Below are 22,346 nucleotides of genomic sequence, written 5' to 3'. Positions count from 1 at the left end.
AAAAAAAAAAAAAAAAAAAAAAAAAAAAAAAAAAAAACACCACCAACAAAAAATCAACCAGACACCAAACCAAACCTGTAAGATGTAACTGGGAGATACATAGTATTTCTGAGTGGAAGACTAAATATACCCGCTTGGCAGATTACATTTTTACAGCTTTGTCCCCCACCCCTACCCCTATTCCCCTCTTCCTCCAACAGAACTGTTCTACAGGGAGGATTGTGGTTTGGGCATTCATTGAGGAGCTGATTTCCCATTCTCTCCAACTGTTCCATAGCGTAAAGGTACAGAGTTCTGTTCAGTGGAGGGTTGGAGTGAGCTTCAAAAACTGACTACACACCATTACAAGAGGCCTGAATTAGGGTTTTTCAGAGATACAGAACCAGTGTAAGAGGTCTGGTCTTGAGGGAATTGGGTTATGTAATTATGGAGACTGAGAAGTCCCACACTAGGCTGTCTGCTAGCTAGAGACCTAGTGATGTTGGTAGCATGACTCAGTCCAAATCCAGAAGCTTCAGAACCAGGAAAACTGATGGCGTAACTCTCAGACTGAGGTAGAAGTCCTGAGAACCAAGGGGCCATGGGTGTAAGTCCCTGAATCCAAGTGCCTGAAAGCCTGGAGTTCTGATGTCCAAGGGCATGAGAATAAAGCTGGGGAGAAGATTCGGGGAAAGAGAATTAGTTTTTTCTCTCCCTTCTGTCCAGGCCAGGCTCCTAGCTGTTTGGATTGTGCCTCAGTCACATTGAGGGCACATCTTCCCCATTCAGTCTAATGGCTCACATGCCAGTCTCTGAAAACACTCTCACAGACACCCAGAAATAATGGTTCACCAGTTCTCTAGGTGTTCCTTAATCCATTCAAGTTGACACTGAAAATAAATTCTCACAGGACCTGACTTTATTTGTAACAGACTTCAGAGTATTGTAGAAAACAGTAGAGCAGTCAGTAACAGTGGAGGTTGAGCAGTCAGTAACAGTGGAGGTTAAACAGTTGTCAGGTCATTCCAACAGATAAGCAGAAGCTTCAAGAACGGATCAGGGAGGCCAGGCACGGTGGCTCACGCCTGTAATCCCAGCACTTTGGGAGGCCGAGACCATCCTGGCTAACACAGTGAAACCCCGTCTCTACTAAAAATACAAAAAATTAGCCGGGCGTGGGAGTGTGCACCTGCAGCCCCAACTATTCGGGAGGCTGAGGCAGGAGGATGGTGTAAACCCGGGAGGCGGAGCTTGCAGTGAGCTGAGATTGCATCACTGCACTCCAGCCTGGGCGACAGAGTGAGACTGTCTCAAAAAAAAAAAAAAAAATAGTAAAATAAAATCAGGGAAAGAGACAACCTAGATAAAACTACAGACATCCCTTGTCATCAGGAAGACTGTGTGCATACTGAAGGCTGTCATCTCAGAGGGGTGACCAGAGAGAACTTCTAAACTACAAGTTCCTGGCCAAATGCAGGGCAAACTTGTAAACTCCCTAAGTAGTGAAAGCAGCCTTCAAGCCATACATTAATTAGTCAAGCCAAGTCACTAAAGGGAAGATGATCAGTGTGCAGAGATCCTATGTTACCTAAAATGTCCAGTTTCAACACAAAAATTGAGATATGCAAAGAAACAGAAAAGTATGTGTCCCATATGACAGAGAAATGTAGGAAATACAAAGTTGTTTTGAGGGATACCAAATTTAGGATAAATGCTAAACAGCTGTTATATGTTCAGAGGCCGGGTGCAGTGGTTCATGCCTGTAATGCCAGCAGTTTGGGAGGCTGAGGTGGGTGGATCGCTTGAGGCCAGGAGTTTGAGACCAGCCTGGCCAAAATGATGAAACCCCACCTCTACTAAAAATAAATTAGCCAGGCATGGTGTTGGGTGCCTGTAGTCCCAGCTACTCAGGAGGCTGAGGCAGGAGAATCGCTTGAATCCAGGAGGCAGAGGTTGCAGTGAGCCAAGATCGTGCCATTGCTCTCCAGCCTGGTAGACAGTGAGACTCCACCTCAAAATAAATAAACAAATAAACCCAAAGAACTAAAGGAAGCCAGGTGTAAAGAATTAAGGAAAGTATTCTAATGTCTCACCAAGTAGAGAACATAGAGAAGTTTTTTTTTTTTTAAGAACTAAATGAAAATTCTGAAGTTGAAAAGTACGATAACTACAATTTTAAAAGTTACTAGAAAGGCTCAATACTAGATTTGAGCTGGCAGAAGATAGAATCAGCAAACCTGCAGATAGATTAATAGAAGACATGCAACATGAAACAGAAAAATAAGTTTGAAGAAAAAATGTCCCTCACACTATGTCCACAAAAATGAACTCAAAATGGATCATAGACCTAAATACAAGCAAAAACTGTAAAACTGTTACAAAAAATATAAACAAATATTTGTGATCATTCTCTAGGCAAAGCTTTCTTAGCTATTACACCAAAAACAACAACAACAAAAAAAATGCAATAGATACTTTGTTTTAAAAGACAACATTTTTATTACAGGAGATTGTAAAAGTGGTCTGTTTTATCTGTTTTAGATTAATTTCAAGTTAATTTCAATAGTGAAAAATTTGCTCTATATACTTTCATTCTGCCCATGCTGTTATTGTCACAAACTACATCTTTATAATAATTATGTGTCCATCAACATAGTTTTATAATTACGCAGTTTTAAAAATCAGGAGGGAAGAACAAGATATACATTGTCTTGCTGCTCCAAAATCTGCAATGTAAAAGGCCCCATGCACAAGGGCAACGTGCTTATTCTGTTGGAGTCAGAGTGAGAGGCCCAGAGGTTGCACCTCACTTGGCTGCTCACTGGGTCTTGGATGCAGGGTTCAACCACTTGGCCAATGGGAATGGTGTGCCAGGATCTACTCCTTTATTTTATTTTTTGCTCACCACATGGGAATTGAGATGCACCCTTAAATAAAGCATTTGTGTTCCAAGTTAAAAGACTCTTTTATGTTTATTTGTGCTGGTGAATATATTTGTCTTTCCAGTGTTTTTTTTGTTTTGTTTTTGTTTTTTTCCTTCGTGTGGGTTCAAGTTACTGTCTAGGGTTCTTTCATTTTAGCTTGATACTCTGTTTAGCTTTTTTTTTTTTCTTGTAGAGCAATTCTGCTAGCAACAAACTCAGTTTTTGTCTGTTTATGAATATCTTAATTTTTCTTTTTAAAAGAATAGCTTTGCTGGATATAGAATTTTTGGTTGATAGTTTTTTGTTTTTTTTTAAATTTTCCATTCAACACTTTTAATATGTCATCCCATTGCCTTCTGGCATCCGTGATTTCTAATGAGAAATCAGCTGTTAATTCTCCTGAGGTCCTTTGGATGTGATGACTCACTTCTTTCTGTCTTGCTGCTTTCAAGATTCTCTTTTTGTCCTTGTCTTTCAACAGTTTGATTATAATGTGCCAGTATCCATATCTTTGAGTTTATGTTACTTGGAGGTTCTGGAGCTTTGTAGAATGGTAGATTAATGTTTTTCATTAAATTTCTTTTTTAGTTCATTAAATTTGGGAGGTTTTCAGTTATTCAAATATTCTTCCTGATGAATTATCTTTTTTTCTCTCTTTCTGAGACTCATCTTATGCGTATGCTGGTATTGTTACTGTTTATTTTAGAAAGGCAGGTTCTTGCTCTGTTGCCCAGGCTGGAGTGCAGTGGTACAGTCATAGCTCACTGCAACATTGAACTCCTAGGCTCAAGCATTGCTTCCACCACAACCTCCCAAATAGCTCAGCTAACTTTTTAAAAATTTTTTGTACAGATAGAATCTTGCTTGTTGCCCAGTCTGGTCTTGAACTCTTGGCCTCCAGGGATCCTCCTACCTTGGTCTCCCAAAACACTGATTACAGGTGTGAGCCACTGTGTTTGGCCATATGCTGGTATTCTTGATGGTATCTTACAGGTCTTTCAGGCTCTGTTCATTTTTTGGTTTCATTTCTATTTCTCAGACTGTATGCCAACTGATCAGTCTTAGAGTTCACAGATTCTGTTTTGCCTGCTTACATCTACTGTTGAGCCCTTTTAGTGAATTTTTATTTCAGTTACTGTGCTTTTCAACTGTAGAATATCAATTTGGTTCTTTTAATAATTTCTATCCCTTTGTTGATGTTCTCTATCTGGTTGAGCTGTATTTTTCTTTAGTTCTTTAAACATGGTTTGTTTTAGTTCGTTGAACATATTTAAGATAACTGAGTTGAAGTCTTTGTTCAAAATGTACGATGCCTTAGGGATAATTTCTGTTTATTGCTTTTTTCTCTATGTATGGGTCATACTTTCCTCTTTACATATCTCATTTTTTTTGTTGAAGAATTTAAAAGTGTGAATTTTGTAATGTGGCAACTGAAAATCAGATTCTCCCCTCCGATCTCTCAGGTTTTTTGTTCTTACCGCATTTTGTACTTGTTGTCTAGTGACTTTTCTGAACTGATTTTGTAATGCTTGTATTCTTTGCCATTTGTGGCCATGAAAGTCTTTGTTCTGTGAGTTTAATGGTCAACTAATAAGTAGACAGAGATAAACTCTTGGAATGAATAAATCTTCCAGTGTTTGCTAAGGGACTTGTGTGTTTTCGTGACACATCTTCAACATTCAGCCAGGTGGCTTACAACTCTCCCTTCACCTTCAGCCTCCAGGGTGCCCATTGTGAGAGTTTAGGGCCTTCTCACATCTTTTCTTAGCACACATATGGCCCTGGGCATGAGTATGGGCATGAGTATGACCTTCTAAATTCTCAGGAATATGTTAAAGCTTTCCAAAGTCCCTGTGGACATCTCATTTCCCAGGCTTTTCTTCCAAGCTTTTTGGTTATTCTATTGCCTGTCCCAGTTGTCTGTCACCCCAGGCAGCAGCAATTAAAGCATTTGCCTGCTAATATTTTAAACATTACCCCTAGTTAGCAACTTTAGCTCTGGACCAACTCCAAGTTAGGCAAAATAAAGACAGGCCTTCTGAGCTGGTCTTCCAGGGAGCCACCAGACAGGTCAGTATAAGTAGTGTTTTGTGATTGAAGTCTGTTCTTCCTCTAGTACTGGGAATGAGGGCTGTTATTTTCAGGGCTGTTGCTGAGGTAAGGAGTGGAGAATGAGACTAGAGTAAGTTAAAATACCACAAAGCTGTTGTTCTGAGATTCAGCCATTTTTCTTGGGTAAGCATTTCCTGGGATGCTGAAAGCTTTTGATTAGTTTCTAAAGTTCCAAAAAAGTTGATTCTGACAGTTTCTTTGCCAGACTTTTAATTGCTTTTATGTTAGGGCAGAGTTTCAAAGTCTTTACTCTGCTGTTTTCACTGACACTGCATTATAGATAAATTTAACTTCATTGAAATTTGAAAATAATTATTGCTTCAATGGGTATCATCAAGAAAGTGAAGACAGCCCACAGATTGGGAAGAAATATTGTATTATCATACATCTGATTATGCATTTTAATTTAGAATAATGAACCCTTAAAACTTAGAAGACATGTAACCCAATTTAAAGTGGGCAAAAGATCTGAATAGCATTTCTCTAAAGAGGACATGCAAATGGCCAAAAAGCACCTGAAAAGGTGCTCAACATCATTAGTCATTAGGGAAATGAAAACCAAGATCACGTGAGATACCACTTTATACCCTCTTGGATGGGTGTTGAGAAAATAAAAACCCAGGTGATGAGGCCAAGAAGAGTTTGGAACCCTCATACACTGTTGGGAAAGCAAAATGGTACAGTCATCTCAGAAAACAGTATGGGACTTTCTCAATAGGTTAAATGTAATGTTACCCTGTGGCCCAGAGCTGCTTCTCCTAAGTGTATACCCCAAATAATTTAAAACAGGTGTTCACACAAAAATTTATACAAGGAGGTTCATAGCAGTATTATTCATAGTGGCATAAAGTGGAAATAACCCAAAGTCCATCAACTGATGAATATATAAATAAATGTGATATATATGTACAATTGAATATTATTCAATCATAAAAATAAATGAAGTAGTAATTTATGCTACAACTTGGATGAATGTTGGAAACATTAGATTAGGTGAAGGAAGCCAGTAACAAAAACATATGAGTTCATTCATATGAAATGTCAACAGCGGGCGCATTTAGAAAGAATGAAAGTAGATTAGTAGTGGTTGCTTAGAGCTAAAAGCGTTTAAAGGAAATACATAGGGGACTGCTAAAGGACAAGGAGTGATAAAAATGTTCTAAAATTGCGATAGTTGTGCAATTCTGGGAATTTACTAGGAAACCATTGAAGTATACATTTTATATGTGTGAATTATATGGTATGCAAATGATACCTTAGTATCTCACACAGAGACACGTATAATGTGGGACACCATTAAGGGCAACATACGTGTAATGAAAATTTTTTTAAGTAGTCAAAGAAATAATGACTAGAAACTTCCCAAGTTTGGTGAAAAACATATTTCCAGAAGTTCAACATACTCCAAGTAGGATAAATGCAGAGATTCATAAGTAGACATGTTATCGTCAGAATGTTGAAAGATAGAAAAAAAATTCTTGAAATTATCATGAGAAAAATGATGCATGGAATCCCCAATAAGATTAATAGTTTTGACTTCTCAGCAAAACCAAGGAGGCTAAAGAGAAGTAGATAACATATTCAAAGTTTTGAAAGAGAAACAAAACTATCTTTCAAAATTGAAAGCAAAATGGATATTTCAAATAAGCAAAATGAGAATTCATCGGTTGCAAACCTACCTTTCAGCAAATACTAAAAGTTCGTAAAACTGAAAGCAAATGACACCAGACAACAATTTGAATTCACAGGAAAAAAGAAAGACATTACATAAAAGTAATTAAGTATAAAAGAGAATATAATTGCATCTTCATTTTCCTTTCTCTTATTTAAAAGGCAATCAAATAAAGCATTACGCATATCATTGTATTTTGGGGCCAATAATGGAAACGTTGTAACAACACAAGGAAAGTAGATGGGAACAAAGCTATTTTGCAGTAAGGAAATGACACCAGATAGTAACTCAAATTCACAGGAGGAAGTGAAAAAAGTCATAATAGTAAATAAGAAGGCTCATATGAAAAACTATAAACAAGTACTTGTTCTTTTTAAATTACCTTTAAAAGACAAAAAATTATATAATAAGTATAACAATTTATTCTTGGGTTTGTAACATGTAAACCTATTGTGTATAACAATAATAGGGTGGGGGAGGGAATAGAGCCATATAGTAGTAAAGTTTTGATATTTCACTGGAATTAAGTTTGTATTTATCTGAAGTAGATTCTGATAAAGATGCATATTAGAAGCCCTAGAGCAACCACTAAGAAAATTCCTCAAAACATCAATAAAGGAATTAAAATTTGTTTTAAAATAGCCAAAGAAGACGGTAAAGGAGAAACAAATTAACAAAAAAGAATGAGACCTATAAAAAATAAAAGCACACTGGTAGACATAAATCCAACCATATTAATATAACATTAAATGTGAATGGATTAAACAGTCCAGTCAAAAGACAGAAATTTTCAGACTGGATAAGTAACATTCATATGCAGTAAACTCTCCATGTCTGTAGGTTCTACATCTGCAGATTCAATCAATCATGGATCAAAAATGTAGTCAGGCATATGATGGTTGTGTCTGAACATGTACAGACTTTATTCCCTAAACAATACAGTATAACAACTATTTAGATAACATTTGCATTGTGTTAGATATTATAAGTAATCTGGAGATTAAAGTATAGAGGAGGATATTTGTAGGTTATGTGTGAATACTATGCCATTTTTACATAAGGGACTTGAACATCCGTAATTTTGGTTTCCACAAGAGGTCCTAGAGCCTCTTGGTGGCTAGCCCCCATGGAGGCTAAGAGAGAACTGTTTATATTATGGAAATTGGCAGCTGATACAAACCAGGGCTTTTTACAACCCCTGACCGAGAGAGCTGATTTCACCAGCACCCTCTGTGGAGATCACATTTCTAGTTTTTGTCCCTTGAATCTGAACAAATCATTCTGTCTACAGGAGTTACACTTTAGACTCGAAGATATTCATAGGTTGAAATTTTAAAAATGGAAAAACATGTTGTCTCAGTCATTTTGGGCTGCCATAACAAAATACCATAGACTGAGGGGATGAAACAACAAAAATTTACTTTCAAAAAACATTACTAGATATAAAGAGGGAAATTTTATAGTAATAAAAGTGTCAACTCATCAGGACGCTATAATAATTTTAAACACATATGCATCAAATAAGAGAACCACAAAATCCATGAAGCAAAAACTGACAGAATTGAAGGGAGAAGTAGACAAGTAAAGAATAATAGTTGGGGACTTTGATACTCCACTTTGCATAAATGAATAAAATAACAAAAGATTGGCAAGGAAATAGAAAACTTGAACAGCACTAAAAAGCAACTAGATCTACTGTATCTGTGAAATCCACTCCAAAACAGCAGAATAGATATTCTTTTCCAAAGTACATGGAACATTCTCCAGGATATACCATCTAAAACAAGTCTCAATGAATTTGAGAGGATGGGAATGATACAAAGTGTGTTCTCCAGTCACAGTAGAATTAAATTAGAACTTAAAAACAAAGGAAATTTTGACAATTCATAAATATATGGCAATTGAACAATACTCATAAATAATCAATGAGTCAAATAACAAACTCTCTTGAGGTTAATAAAAGAAAAAACCTACCAAATCTTGTGAGATGTGACTAAAGCAGTGCTTAGAGGGAAATTGATGTCTGTGAGTACATTTAAAAAATAAAAAAACTTAGTGCCACAGAACTGTACACTTAAAAATGGCTAAAATGGTAAATTTTATGAATATTTACCACAATAAACAAGAAGAAAGATTTAAAATTAATAACATAACTTTATACCTTAAGGAACAAGAAAAAAAGAGCAAATTAAACCCAAAGCAAGCAAAAGGAAGAGAATCATAAAAATGAGGTGGAAGGAAATTGCATTGAGAATAGACAATAGAGAACATTAGGGAAACCAAAATTTGGTTCTTACCAAAGGTCAACAAAATCGACAAGGTTTAGCTGGACTGGCTGAGAAAATAAAGAGCGAAGACTCAAATTACTAAAATCAGAATGAAAGAGTGGACAATACTACTGCTCTTGAAAAATGAAAATGAATCTAAGGGAATACTATGAACAATTGACTGCCCAGTAATTAGATGACCTAGATGAAATTTACAAATCCCTAGAAAGATACAAAAACTATTACAAAAATGGCTCAAGAGGAAATATAAAATCAGAAGAAACCTATGGCAAGTAAGGTATTGAAATTATTCCCCCAAAATTGTAAGAAAAACCCAGGTTTAGATGACTTCAGAATCCATTAGTAAACTCTACCAAAAAAAAATCATAGATAGATAGATGGATAGATGATAGATAGATAGAAGAAAGAAAGATAGATAGATAGATAGATAGGTAGGTAGGTAGATCCCAAATGCATATACTGGTGCCTTAACCTCCAATTAAGGTATTAGGATGTGGGACCTTAGGGAGATACTTAAGTTTAGATGAGGTCATGAAGATAGAGCCCTCACAGTGGAATTATTGCCCTTATAAGAAGAGGAAGAGACACCAACATTTTTTTTCTCTGCCATGAGGATACAACAGGAAGTCACCATTTGGAAGGCAGGAAGAGGGGCCTCACTAGAACCCATCTGTCCTGGCCACCTGGTCTCAAACTTCCCAGTTTCCATAACTGTGGGAAATAAATGCCTGTTGTTTGAGCCACTCAGTCTACAATATTTTGTTATACCTCCCAGAGCTGACTAAGAAATGTATACTTCCCAACTCATTCTATGAGGCAAGACAAAGACATCTAAAGAAAGTTTTCTTATGAATATAGATGCAATAAAAACTAATAAATCAAGCCTGGGGACATATAAAAGTAAATCACTGCAAGACATTAGTATCTGGGCCACCACTTTGTACTTGGGGCAATTCATGCCTTACATACCCACAGGATGGGTTCTCATTGTCTGCTGGGTAATGAGTAATCTGGTCCCAAAACCTCGTCTTTACTTCCTGCTTTATTGGACTACTTTAGGTACTAACTCTGTCAATTGGGTCTTCTGGATAAGATGCTGACATGGAGTTTGGAATGCAAGAGGTTTATTGGACAGTAATGCTTGGGAAAATTTAAAGGGGAGGGAGGAGAATTGAGTAAGAAAAGCCTGCAAACCATAAGGCAGGTCTGATAACTGGGGAAAGAAAGGGGTTGGTGAGTGGAAACTGCATTGGTTATAGAGAGTCTCAGATTGTCATGCATCTCATATACAGTCAGCCAACCCAATGGGTATTTCAGGTCACAGTCTGTCTTTTAGAAGAATTCCGGCCGGGCGCGGTGGCTCAAGCCTGTAATCCCAGCACTTTGGGAGGCCGAGATGGGCGGATCACAAGGTCAGGAGATCGAGACCATCCTGGCTAACCCGGTGAAACCCCGTCTCTACTAAAAAATATACAAAAAACTAGCTGGGCGAGGTGGCGGGCGCCTGTAGTCCCAGCTACTCAGGAGGCTGAGGCAGGAGAATGGCGTAAACCCAGGAGGCGGAGCTTGCAGTGAGCTGAGATCCGGCCACTGCACTCCAGCCTGGGCGACAGAGCGAGACTCCGTCTCAAAAAAAAAAAAAAAGAAGAATTCCATGTTGATCAAAAATGTAGACTGAAGGGTACTCAGGAAGACCTTATATTTGGCTTGAATCCTGAGACCGATTCTGAAAGCCCTAATAGCTAGAGGCTGTCAACCTAATTGCACTCCTTGCAGTTGAATTACAAGTCCTCCCTCCCTCCCTTCTTTCCTTCCTTCCTTCCTTCCTTCCTTCCTTCCTTCCTTCCTTCCTTCCTTCCTTCCTTCCTTCCTCCCTCCCTCCCTCCCTCCCTCCCTCCTTTCTTTTGTTTTTTAGAGATAGGTCTTACTCTGTCTCTCAGGCTCGAGTGCAGTGCGATCATTGTAACCTCAAATTCCTGGGCTCAAGCAATCCTTCTGCCTTCTGAGCAGCTAGGACTTCAGGTGCATGGCATCCTGCCTGGTTATTATTATTTTTTAAGTTTTTGTAGAGACAGGGTCTGTGTTGCCCAGGTTGGTCTCAGACTCCTGGCTTCAAGTGATCCTCCCTGCCTTGGCTTCCCAAAGCACTGTTATAGATGTGAGCCACTACACTCAGCCTATAAATTTTTTCTTGAAGGGAGATCCAAGCTGTACACTTCCATGAATGCCACACTATAGGGCAATATCAAGTAGTACAACATTTCTGTAATTGGAGTCCCAGAAAAGGAGAAAACGGAGAAAAAAAATTTGAGGCAATAATAACAAATTTTTCCCTAAATTTTATGAAAATGATAAACCTAAGGATCCAGGAAGCGAAGCTACCTGAAGCCCAAGCAGGGAAAGTGTAAAGAAAACCATCCCAAACACATCATAATCATATTTCTGGCTGAGTGCCTATAATCCCAGCATTTTGAGAGACTGAGTTGGGAAGATCACTTGAGCCAAGAGTTTCAGACTACCTGGGAAACATAGTGAGACCTTGGCTCTACAAAAAACAAAACAAGGGTGGGCACAATGGCTCATGCCTGTAATCCCAACACTGGGAAACCAAGGCAGGCAGATCACCTGAGGTCAGGAGTTTGAGACCAGCCTGGCCAACATGGTGAAACTCCATCTCTACTAAAAATACAAAAACTAGCTGGGCGTGGTGGCAGGCACCTGTAATCCCAGCTTCTCAGGCGGCTGAGGCAGGAAAATCACATGAACCCAGGAGGCAGAGGTTTAAGTGAGCTGAGATTGTGCCACTTCACTCCAGCCTCGGCGACAGAGCAAGACTCTGTCTCAAAACAAACAAAAAACAATAAAAACAACTTAGCTGGGTGTAGTTGTGCATGCCTGTAGTCCCAGCTACTTCAGTGGCTGCAGTGAGAGAATACTTGAGCCCACGAGGTTAAGGCTGCACTGAGCCATGATCATGCCACACTGCACTCCAGCCTGGGCAACAGAGTGAGTCTCTGTCTCAAAACAAAAACAAAAACAAAAACAAAAAACATCACATTTCTGAAAGCAAGTGATAAAAATTTAACAGAAGCCAGAGGAAGAAAGTACACATATGTATTGAGAAACAAAGATAAGAGTGACTGCAGACTTACATCAGAAACTATGCAATCCAGAAGATAGTGGAATGATATTTTTAAAATATTGAAGGGAAAAATAAGTCATCCTAGAATTCTATGTCTAGTGAAATCATGTTTTAAGAATGAAGACAAAACAAAGATACGAGTCCAGCATTATCCTGATACTAAAATTTGATGGAAGACACTGTAAGTAAACTGCAGACCAGTGTTCCCTATGGATATCTATGTAAAAATCCTTAATATATTATCATTAAAAGCCCAGCAGTATATAAAACGGATGCTGTATGTTAAGTAGGGTTTACTCCAGGCAAAAAAAAATAAAATATTCACAATACATATGTCTGTCAAGGGACTTGTATCTAGAAAATATAACATTTTTACCATTTAATGAAAAGACAACCTAATTTTTAAAATAGACAAAGGATTTGAACGGATTCCTCAAAAAAGAGGATATATGGGCACATGAAAAGATACTCAATATCATTAATCATCAAAAAATGCTAATTAAAGCCACGATAAGACACTACTACACAGCACGTAGAATGGCTAAAATTAAACTGACAATATCAAGTACTGATAAGGGTGTGAAGCAACTGAACTCTCATACATTGCTGAGGTCCCCATAGAGTTTATCCAAAGTACATCCACTTTGTAAACATTTTGGCAGTTTCTTATAAACATGTACTTTCTCTTTGACCCAGGGTTATACTGCTAGATATTTTTTCTAAGAGGAATGAAAACACAAACACTTCCACACAGAAGCTTACATACATACTGACAGACATACAGCAGGCTCAATAAATGTTCACTGGTTGAATGAAAAAATAACACTTTTGAACTTTTTACAATTCTTCTTCTTCTTCCTCCTCCTCCCCCTTCTTCTTCTTTTTCTTCTTCTTCTCCTTCTTCTTCTCCTCGTCTTCCTCCTCCTCCTCCCTTTTTTTCTTCTTTCTTTCATTTCTTTTTCTTTTTCTTTTTTTTTGACATGGAGTCTTGCTCTGTAGCTCAGGTGGGAGTGCAGTGGCACAATCTCGGCTCACTACAACCTCTGCCTCCTGGATTCAAGCAATTCTCCTGACTTGGCCTCCTGAGTAGCTGAGATTACAGGCACCTGCCATCATGCCTGGCTGATTTTTTGTATTTTTAGTAGAGAGAGAGTTTCACCATGTTGACCAGGTTGGTCTCGAACTCCTGATCTCAGGTGATCTGCCTGCCTTGGCTTCCCAAAGTGCTGGTTATACAGGCATGAACCATAGCACCTGGCTTTTTTTTTCTTTAGTAGAGCTGAGGTGTTGCTATGTTGCCCAGTCTGGTCTCAAATTCCTAAATTCAAGTGATCCTCTGCCTTGGCCTCCCAAAGTGCTAGAATTACACGTGTGAGCCACTGCACCCAGCCTTGAGCTTTTTTTTTTTTTTTTTCATTTTTTTTCTTTTTTATATTTTAAGTTCTAGGGTACATGTGCACAACACGCAGTTTGTTACATATATATATACGTGTGCCATGTTTGTTTGCTGCACCCATTAACTCATCATTAGCATTAGGTATTTCTCCTAATGCTATCCCTCCCCCATCTCCCCACCCCACAATAGGTCCCAGTGTGTGATGTTCCCTGCCTGTGTGCAAGTATTCTTACTGTTCACTTCCCATCTATGAGTGAGAACATGCGGTGTTAGAATTTCTGTCCTTGCAATAGTTTGCTCAGAATGATGGTTTCCATCTTCATCCATGTCCCTACAAAGGACATGAACTCATCCTTTTTGTGGCTGCATAGTATTCCATGGTGTATATGTGCCACATTTTCTTAATCCAGTCTATCATTGATGGACATTTGGGTTGGTTTCAAGTCTTTGCTATTGTGAATAGTGCTGCAGTAAACATACATGTGCATGTGTCTTTAGAGTAGCATGATTTATAATCCTTTGGGTATATACCCAGTAATGGGATTGCGGGGTCAAATGCTATTTCTAGTTCTAGATCCTTGAGGAATTGCCACACTGTCTTCCACAATGGTTGAAAAGCGTTCCTATTTCTCCACATCCTCTCCAGCACCTGTTGTTTCCTGACTTTTTTTTTTGAGTTGGAGTCTCAGTCGCCCAGGCTGGCGTGCAGTGGTGCAATCTCAGCTCACTACAAGGTCCACCTCCTGGGCTCACGCCATTCTCCTGCCTCAACTTCCTGAATAGCTGGGACTACAGGCGCCTGCCACCACGCCTGGCTAATTGTTTTTTGTGTTTTTAGTAGAGACGGGGTCTCACTGTGTTAGCCAGGATGGTCTCGATCTCCTGACCTCGTGATCTGCCCATCTCGGCCTCCCAAAGTGCTGGGATTACAGGCATGAGCCACTGCGCCCGGCCTGTTTCCTGACTTTTTAATGATCACCATTCTCACTGGTGTGAGATGGTATCTCACTGTGGTTTTGATTTATATTTCTCTGATGACCAGTGATGATGAGCATTTTTTTCATGTGTCTGTTGGCTGCATAAATGTCTTCTTTTGAAAAGTGTCTGTTCATATCATTTGACCACTTTTTGATGGGGTTGTTTGATTTTTTCTTGTAAATTTGTTGAAGTTCTTGTAGATTCTGGATATTAGCCCTTTGTCAGTTGGGTAGATTGCAAAAATTTTCTCCCATTCTGTAGGTTGCCTGTTCACTCGGATGGTAGTTTCTTTTGCTGTGCAGAAGCTCTTTAGTTTAATTAGATCCCATTTGTCTATTTTGGCTTTTGTCGCCGTTGCTTTTTGGTGATTTAGTCATGAAGCCCTTGCCCATGCCTATGTCCTTAATGGTATTGCCTAGGTTTTCTTCTAGGGCTTTTATGGTTTTAGGTCTAACATTTAAGTCTTTAATCCATCTTGAATTAATTTTTGTATAAGGTATAAGGAGTAAGGAAAGGATCCAGTTTCAGCTTTCTACATATGGCTAGCCAGTTTTCCCAGCACCATTTATTAAATAGGGAATCCTTTCCCCATTTCTTGTTTTTGTCAGGTTTGTCAAAGATCAGATGGTTGTAGATGTGTGGTGTTATTTCTGAGGCCTCTGTTCTGTTCCATTGGTCTATCTCTCTGTTTTGGTACCAGTACCATGCTGTTTTTTTTTTACTGTAGCCTTGTAGTATAGTTTGAAGTCAGGTAGCATGATGCCTTCAGCTTTGTTCTTTTGGCTTAGGATTGTCTTGGCAATGTGGGCTCTTTTTTGGTTCCATATGAACTTTAAAGTAGTTTTTTCCAATTCACGATATTGATTCTTCCTATCCGTGAGCATGGAATGTTCTTCCATTTTTTTGTGTCCTCTTTTATTTCGTTGAGCAGTGGTTTGTAGTTCTCCTTGAAGAGGTCCTTCACATCCCTTGTAAGTTGGATTCCTAGGTATTCTCTTTGAAGCTATTGTGAATGGGAGTTCACTCATGATTTGGCTCTCTGTTTGTCTGTTATTGATGTATAGGAATGCTTGTGATTTTTGCACATTGATTTTGTATCCTGAGACTTAGCTAAGGTTTCTTATCAGCTTAAGGAGATTTTGGGCTGAGACAATGGGTTTTCTAAATACACAATCATGTCATCTACAAACAGGGACAATTTGACTTCCTCTTTTCCTAATTGAATACTCTTTATTTCTTTTTCTTGCCTGATTGACCTGGCCAGAACTTCCAACACTGTGTTGAATAGGAGTGGTGAGAGAGGGCATTCCTGTCTTGTGCCAGTTTTCAAAGGGAATGCTTCTAATTTTTGCCCATTCAGTGTGATGATGGCTGTGGGTTTGTCATAAATAGTTCTTATTATTTTGAGATACGTTCCCTCAATATCTAGTTTATTGAGAGTTTTTAGCATGAAGGGCTGTTGAATTTTGTCAAAGGCCTTTTCTGCGTCTGTTGAGATAATCATGTGGTTTTTGTCTTTGGTTCTGTTTGTATGATGGATTACATTTATTGATTTGTGTATGTTGAAGCAGCCTTGCATCCTAGGGATGAAGCCAACTTGATCATGGTGGATAAGCTTTTTGATATGCTGCTGGATTCAGTTTGCCAGTATTTTATTGAGGATTTTTGCATCGATGTTCATCAGGGATATTGGTCTAAAGTTCTTTTTGTTGTATCTCTTCCATGCTTTGGTAGCAGGATGATGCTGGCCTCATAAAATGTGTTAGGGAGGATTCCCTCTTTTTCTATTGACTGGAATAGTTTCAGAAGGAATGGTACCACCTCTTCTTTGTACCTCTGGTAGTATTCAGCTGTGAATCCATCTGCTCCTGGAATTTTTTTTTTTGGTTGGTAGGCTACTAATTATTGCCTCAATTTCAGAGCCTGTTATTGGTCTATTCAGGGGTTCAACTTCTTCCTGGTTTAGTCTTGGGAGGGTGTATGTGTCCAGGAATTTATCCATTTCTTCTAGATTTTCTAGTTTATTTGCATAGAGGTGTTTATAGTATTCTCTGATGGTAGTTTGTATTTCTGTGGGATCAGTGGTGATATCCCCTTTATCATTTTTTATTGCGTCTATTTGATTCTTCTCTCTTTTCTTGTTTATTAGTCTTGCTAGTGGTCTATCAATTTTGTTGATCTTTTGAAAACACCAACTCCTGGATTCATTGATTTTTTGAAGGGTTTTTTGTGTCTCTATTTCCTTCAGTTCTGCTCTGATTTTGATTACTTTTTGCCTTCTGCTAGCTTTTGAATGTGTTTGCTCTTGCTTCTCTAGTTCTTTTAATTGTGATATTAGGATGTTGATTTTAGATTTTTCCTGCTTTCTCTTGTGGGCATTTAGTGCTATAAATTTCCATCTACACACTGCTTTAAATGTGTCCCAGAGATTCTGGTACATTGTATCTTTGTTCTCATTGGTTTCAAAGAACATCTTTATTTCTGCCTTCATTTTGTTATTTATCTGGTAGTCATTGAGGAGCAGGTTGTTCAGTTTCCATGTAGTTTTGTGGTTTTGAGTGAGTTTCTTAATCCTGAGTTCTAATTTGATTGCACTGTGGTCTGAGAGACAGTTTGTTGTGGTTTCTGTTCTTTTACATTTGCTGAGGAGTGCTTTACTTCCAACTATGTGGTCAATTTTGGACTAAGTGCAATGTGGTGATGAGAATAATGTATATTCTGTGGATTTGGGGTGGAGAGTTCTGTAGATGTCTATAGGTCTGCTTGGTTCAGAGCTGAGTTCAAGTCCTTGATATCCTTGTTAACCTTCTGTCTCGTTGATCTGTCTAATATAGACAGTGGGGTATTAAAATCTCCCATTATTATTTTGTGGGAGCCTAAGTCTCTTTGTAGGTCTTTAAGAACTTGCTTTATGAATCTGGGTGCTCCTGTATTGGGTGCATATATATTTAGGATAATTAGCTCTTCTTATTGAATTGATCCCTTTACTGTTATATAATGGCCTTCTTTGTCTCTTTTGATCTTTGTTGGTTTAAAGTCTGTTTTATCAGAGACTAGGATTGCAACACCTGCTTCTTTTTGCTTTCCATTTACTTAGTAGATCTTCCTCCATCCCTTTATTTTGAGACTATGTGTGTCTCTGCATGTGAGATGGGTTTCCTGAATACAACACACTGATGGGTCTTGACTCTATCTAATTTGCCAGTCTGTGTCTTTTAATTGGGGCATTTAGCCCACTTACATTTAGGGTTAATATTGTTATGTATGAATTTGATCCTGTCATTATGATGTTAGCTGGTTATTTTGCCCATTAATTGATGCAGTTTCTTCCTAGCATTGATGGTCTTTACACTTTGGCATGTCTTTGCAGTGGCTGATACCAGTTGTTCCTTTCCATGTTTAGTGCTTCCTTCAGGAGCTCTTGTAAGGCAGGCCAGGTGGTGACAAAATCTCTCAGCATTTGCTTGTCTGTAAAGGATTTTATTTCTCCTTCTCTTATGAAGCTTAGTTTGGCTGGATATGAAATTCTGGGTTGAAAATTCTTTTCTTTAAGAATGTTGAATATCAGCCCCCACTCTATTCTGGCTTGTAGAGTTCCTGCTGAGAGATCTGCTGTCAGTCTGATGGGCTTCCCTTTGTGAGTAACCCGACTTTTCTCTTTGACTGCCTTTAACATTTTTTCCTTCATTTCAACCTTGGTGAATCTTACAATTATGTGTCTTGGGGTTGCTTTTCTTGAGGAATATCTTTGTGGTGTTCTCTGTATTTCCTGAATTTGAATGTTGGCCTGCCTTGCTAGGTTGGGCAAGTTCTCCTGGATAATATCCTGAAGAGTGTTTTCCAGCTTGGTTCCATTCTCCCCATCACTTTCAGGTACACCAATCAGATGTAGATTTGGTCTTCCCACATAGTCCCATATTTCTTTGGAGACTTTGTTTGTTTCTTTTTACTCTTTTTTCTCGAAGCTTCTCACTTCATTTCATTAATTTCATCTTCAATCACTGATACCCTTTCTTCCACTTGATCAGATTGGCCGCTGAAGATTGTGCATGCGTCACATAGTTCTCATGCCATGGTTTTCAGCTCCATCAAGTCCTTAAAGGTCTTCTCTACACTGTTTATTCTAGTTAGCCATTTGTCTAATCTTTTTTCAAGGTTTTCAGCTTCCTTGAAATGGGTTCAAACATCCTCCTTTAGCTCAGAGAAGTTTGTTATTACTGACCTTCTGAAGCTTACTTCTGTCAATTCGTCAAAGTCATTATCCATCCAGCTTTGTTCTGTTGCTGGCAAAGAGAGGAGCTGCAATCCTTTGGAGGAGAAGAGGCACTCTGGCTTTTAGAATTTTCAGCTTTTCTGCTCTGGTTTCTCCCCATCTTTGTCGTTTTATCTACCTTTGGTCTTTGATGATGGTGACCTACAGATGGGATGTTGGTTTGGATGTCCTTTTTGTTGATGCTGATGCTATTCCTTTCTGTTTGTTAGTTTTCCTTGAACAGTCAGGCCTGTCATGTTGCAGGAAGTCAGGGACCCCGAACAGAGGGACCAGCTGAAGCCATGGCAGAAGAACATAAATTGTGAAGATTTCATGGACATTTATTAGTTCCCCAAATTAATACTTCTATAATTTCTTATGCCTGTATTTACTGCAATCTCTGAACATAAGTTGTGAAGATTTTGTGGACACTTATCACTTCCCCAAACAATACCCTTGTGATTTCCTACGCCTGTCTTTACTTTAATCTCTTAATACTGTCATCTTCGTAAACTGAGGAGGATGAATGTCACCTCAGGACCCTGTGATTGTGTCAGCTGCACAAATTGTTTGTAGAGCATGTGTGTTTGAACAATATGAAATCTGGGCATCTTAAAAAAAGAACAGGATAACAGCAATGTTCAGGGAACAAGAGAGGTAACTTCGAACTGACTGCCAGTGAGCTGGATGGAACAGAGCTATATTTCTCCTCTTTCAAAAACAAATAGGAGAAATATTACTGAATTCTTTTTCTCAGCAAAGAACATCCCTGAGAAAGAGAATGTGCCCTGAAGGTAGGCTTATAGACAGCCCCTTTAAGGCATGCCACCTTTTATGGTCCAAGCTGAAGGGATGAAATAAGCCCCGGTCTCCTGTAGTGCTCCCAGGCTTATTAGGACAAGGAAATTCCCACCTAATAAATTTTGGTCAGACAGGTTGTCTGCTCTCAAACCCTGTTTCCTGATAAGATGTTATCAATGACAGTGCGTGCCCAAAACTTCATTAGCAATTTTAATTTTGCCCCATCCTGTGGTCCTGTGAGCTCGCCCTGCCTCCACTTGCTTTGTGATATTTTATTACCTTGTGAAGTATGTGATCTCTGTGACCCACACCCTATTCGTGCACTTCCTCCCCTTTTGAAAATCGCTAATAAAAACTTGCTGGCTTTTCAGCTTGGGGGACATCACAGATCTTGCTGACACGTGATGTCTCCCCTGGACACCCAGCTTTAAATTTCTCTCTCGTACTCTTTCCCTTTATTTCTCAAACCAGCCGAGACACTTAGGAAATAGGAAAGAACCCACGTTAAACATTGGGAGTGGGTTCTCCCAATACCCTCAGCTGCAGGTCTGCTGGAGTTTGCTGGAGGTCCACTCCAGACCCGGTTTTCCTGGGTATCACCAGCAGAGGCTGCAAAACAGCAAATATTGCAGAACAGCCAATATTGCTGCCTGATCCTTCCTCTGGAAGCTTCATCTTGGAGGGGCACCCAGCTGTATGAGGTGTCAGTTGGCCCCTAATGGGAGGTGTCTCCCAGTTAGGCTACACAGGGGTCAGGGACCCACTTGAGGAGGCAGTCTGTCCATTCTCAGAGCGCAAACGCCATGCTGGGAGAACAACTGCTCTCTTCATAGATGTCAGACAGGGACGTTTAAGTCTGCAGAAGTTTCTACTGCCTTTTGTTCAGCTATGCCCTGCCCCCAGGGGTGGAGTCTACAGAGGCAGGCAGGCCTTGTTGAGCTGCAGTGGGCTCCACCCAGTTTGAGCTTCCCGGCCACTTTGTTTACCTACTCAAGCCTCAGCAATGGCAGATGCCCCTCCCCCAGCCAGGCTGCCGCCTCACAGTTAGCTCTCGGACTACTGTGCTAGCAGTGAGCAAGGCTCTGTGGGCATGGGACCCACTGAGCTAGGCACCGGATATAATTTCCTGGTGTTCTGTTTGCTAAGACCATTGGAAAAGTGCAGTTTTTGGGTGGCAGTGTCCTGATTTTCCTGGTACAGTCTGTCACAGCTTCCCTTGGCTAGGAAAGGGAAAATCCCTGACCCCTTGCACTTCCCGGGTGAGATGACACCCCACCCTGCTTCGGCTCGCCCTCCATGGGCTGCACCCACTGTCCAACCAGTTCCAGTGAGATGAACCAGGTACCTCAGTTGGAAATGCAGAAATCACCTATCTTCTTCTGCATTGATCACACTGGGAGCTGCAGACCAGAGCTGTTCCTATTGCCATCTTGGAATGGAGCAGCTTTTACAATTCTTAATATCCTCATCGAACAATAACATAAAGTAGGTTGCTTTTTTTTTGTTTGTTTTTGATGGAATCTCTCTCTGTTGCCAGGCTGGAGTGCAGTGGCACAATCTTGGCTCACTGCAACCTTCACCTCCTGGATTCAAGTGATTCTTCTGCCTCAGTCTCCTGAGTAGCTGGAACTACAGGTAACATGCCACCATGCCCAGCTAATTTTTGTATTTGTAGTAGAGATGGGGTTTCACCATGTCAGTGAAGATGGTCTTGATCTCTTGACCTTGTGATTCGCCCGCCTCAGCCTCCCAAAGTGCTGGGATTACAGGCGTGAGCCACTGCACCTGGCCTAGGTTGCATTATTATCTTCATTTTACAAATGGAGAAACAAGACAAATAACTTTCCCAAGTTCACACAGTCTGTTACTGGTTAAACTGGGATTAGAATTATTGCAACTCACACCAAATAACTTGCCCTAGACCACAGCAGTATCCTCCTTCTTGTCAATGGAGGAGTTACTTTTAGGCTCATTCACATATTTAGTAGAATAATATGTCTATCTTGATGCATCAAAGGTTAAGAAAAACGTGGAGTCCTTAGTCTTGGATGTTTGGACCTTTTGTTCATGGATAGGCCCCAGAGGTCCAGGAATCTCATGATATTTGATGTGAGTTTCTGTGTATATACATAAATGAATTTTTCCTCAGGCCAAAGACCCATAGTTCTCATCAGATTCTGAAAGAATTTTGTAACTACTAAAAGATTAAGAATCATAGATGTAGAGAGAATATTTGAGATCTTCCTAATACATAATTATAATTACTAAGTGTTCTAAAATATTTATAGATGGGTTCATTTGAAGAGTTATCCACAGATCATTTTTTATGTCTGCAAAGAAGATTTTGGTTAGGGGACTAGGAGGTAATGTTTATCAGGCACAACTAGCTTACTTTAGCTCTTGAGTCATCGCTGGAAAGATATTGTTTACCCTTACCTAGAAATAGAAGCTGAGTTATATGGTGTCTTAAGACCATTTTGAAGGAGAGGAATTCAGCCCTGTTTTAAGAACATGTGCCACGTGGTGCTGGTTTTGTCTCACATCACTGAATTCTGTTCTTTGGGACTTCCTTTTAGGCAAGACTGTCCCAGCTACTACGGTAAGAGTAGTTTAGCTCCCAGAGTGCAAGGTCTCCAAACCATTGCCCTGGCTAACTCATGATAACACAATTCAGGCTTGTGCTGGTCACAGACCTAGCTTTTTCATGTCTATTGTCCTTTTGAACAACCTTGAACAGCCTTCCTACTACTATAGCTGCAATCTACTTTGCAACAGAGAACAATAACTGTTTTTTTTTTTTCC

General features: G+C 39.5%; 1 protein-coding gene across 1 annotated transcript in view; it reads left to right on the top strand.

The window, feature by feature from the left end:
* Positions 1–21,138, top strand: part of ZNF518A (zinc finger protein 518A) — a 57,366-nt gene extending 36,228 nt beyond the window's left edge. The window contains exon 7 of the transcript XR_002730446.2: positions 21,082–21,138. The gene's annotated coding sequence lies outside the window, so the exon portion shown is untranslated. The remainder of the gene's footprint in view (positions 1–21,081) is intronic.
* The last annotated feature ends 1,208 nt before the right edge of the window (positions 21,139–22,346 follow it).

This window comes from Piliocolobus tephrosceles, chromosome 9 (genome assembly GCF_002776525.5).
Source record: "Piliocolobus tephrosceles isolate RC106 chromosome 9, ASM277652v3, whole genome shotgun sequence".
Classification (NCBI taxonomy): domain Eukaryota; kingdom Metazoa; phylum Chordata; class Mammalia; order Primates; family Cercopithecidae; genus Piliocolobus; species Piliocolobus tephrosceles.
This window is presented reverse-complemented; position numbering and strand designations above follow the sequence as displayed.